We start from the raw sequence: 2,323 nt of genomic DNA, 5'->3' as shown, positions 1-2,323 counted from the left end.
AATAATAATAATAATAATAATTTTACCAACATGTCAATGCAAATCAATGTTATGTGCTACTTAATTACCTACTACTAATAATTACTGTTGTGCCCCCCCCCCCCCAGACCAGGTAGTGTGATTGGGCAACTACAGTACTTATTTATCTGTTTTACCATTAATGTTTTGATATACTTTTGAATCAAGATTGACGTCAACATGATGGTTACAATGAAATGTCCAACCAGTTCTGAACTAATGAGTGGCCATCTCTTATAGACTTGCCACACTAATTGCATTGGGTATCTAGGGGGTGTGGGGGGCACACACCCCTCCAAAAATTACTCGCGCTCCCCCAGTCATCCCCCAAAGATCACGGTCAAGTAGTTAAAAATCACCTAAAATCACTTATTTTGCGAGTTAGTACCTCTCAACTGATCATCAAGGGCCCCCACTTCACATTCCCCATCAGCACCCCCACTTCAAGACTTCTAGATACGCCACTGACTCCATACTATCATCGTTTTCTCTTCTCTTTTGCTATTTCTCTTCCATGCTAAGCTCTGCCCATGCATACTGTTGTATGCCCATATATAGTCATGATATATGGTCGTGATGTGATATTGTCACGATCATATTTTTGCATGTCACATATTTTTGTCAAAAAAAGTTCTGGACAGGGCTTGTAGGGCAAGTGTACGGCTTTTGGTGATCAAAGTCCAAAATCAAATTCTTTCAATGTCCATTCTTTAATAAAATTATAACAATCTAATAGTTAGGCCTATCTTTGCTTAATATTAGGAAAACAAGTTCTTTTACTGAATGGAATTTATCGAGGATGCCAAGCTACTCTTCTCTCGTTGGACAGTGAAAAATTCTGTGTCAGCATCAGATTAGAATCGGTGAGATAATTCATTAGGATTACAATTATTTACATTTTCTTTTCCCTTTACTCCGTTGTACTTCTCTGATTTAGTTATCCTTCAATCTTCATCAATGCAGGTCTAATTGTTTTGTTTTCTGTCATGTGAAATTGTTGCTTTCAGGGTGCAATGAAAGGAAGAGTAGTGAATGGAGTGCAATATGAAGACATTAGTAAACTTGCACAATGATGGAATTAATGCTTGATCCATCCTCAAGATTGGACTCCTGCGTATCTGTGGTCACCAGCTGTCTGAAGCAGCTTATAAAGAGCCCACTCCCGACGGCTCCAACTCTGTTGGGCGTCAAATATTTAATAACACAAAAGAGGATACCAGTGTTGTAGCTCAGTTGGTTGAGCAACAGAATATTGATCTTGACCTTGAAATTCTACTGGGACTATTTTATGTATAGTAACTATTATTAATACATTCACAATAAGACATTTTTTTTTTAGTTGAAACTGCAGTCTGTATCAAGGTTAATCTACGTAAGCATACACACAACATAGATTTATTCCAGTTGACCTTTGACATGGCATGCACAGTTCAAATTATGCCAGTTGACCTTGGATATGGCATGCACAGTTCAAATTACAAATTTCACTAAAGTAAAGAGTTTTTACTTTAATGTTGGCAGTATTATTGAGAAATAAGTGAGTGAAACAAATGCAGTTAGTCTATTTATCTTTTATTGTATTTTTGTACACAATAAAATGAATTTGAAATTATAGTTTTTATTAGTCGCATTGCATTGTCGCAATCATAATATCTTAATACCCTGTTCATGATTAAAACAGAAATCAGCAAATAAAAACCCTCAAAGCATAAATTAAAAACACCCTGGCAACAATTACACTAACTATTCCTTAAATAGTGTAGAAACATATATCAGAAATAAATTCATTAAATTAATTTGCTATTTTTTTATACCTTCATTCAGAACACTAAGGCCGCAGTAAAAATAATCTCTCCACTCCCACCCACCACCACTTTTACCTAGAAATTAGCATAATTGAAAAGGCGAAAAAACATCTACTTGTAGTTTCAGCAATACCATAAAATGAATATGTTTACAAATGCTACCACACTAATTATCACTTCAGTCTTAAATGAATACACTCTGAGCTGTACATCCCAGTGATTTGATGCAGGGGTTAGCAAACAGCTAAACTTTGATTTCAAAGGTACCTATACAGTGTTTAATAAGGACATGATGGAACATTGTAGGTTACCCTGTAGCTTTTCAACGAATAAAGTCCTATGAAAAATTATTGTGTAATAAAATGCCTCCGACGGGATTCGAACCTGCGGCCTCTCGCTGACAAGGCATAACAACTAGACCACGAAGGCTTCATGGTTGAACAGGTCCAAATACCCGTCAGGAACATTGTATTACACAATGCTATGCCTCATTATATATG

The 2,323-nt window shown here is 36.2% G+C and overlaps 1 long non-coding RNA gene across 1 annotated transcript; it reads left to right on the top strand.

Moving 5' to 3' along the window:
* The first annotated feature begins 759 nt into the window (after window positions 1-759).
* On the top strand, window positions 760-2,005 carry LOC117119388. Its single transcript, XR_004447175.1, has 2 exons — window positions 760-881; window positions 1,026-2,005. It is a non-coding gene; the product is annotated as an uncharacterized LOC117119388 (long non-coding RNA).
* The last annotated feature ends 318 nt before the right edge of the window (window positions 2,006-2,323 follow it).

Source organism: Anneissia japonica, unplaced genomic scaffold, assembly GCF_011630105.1.
Source record: "Anneissia japonica isolate Jap-2015-1 unplaced genomic scaffold, ASM1163010v1 scaffold11986_len2325_cov111, whole genome shotgun sequence".
In the NCBI taxonomy this organism is placed as follows: domain Eukaryota; kingdom Metazoa; phylum Echinodermata; class Crinoidea; order Comatulida; family Comatulidae; genus Anneissia; species Anneissia japonica.
Note: the sequence above shows the minus strand (reverse complement) of the source record. Positions and strands in the feature narration are given on the sequence as shown.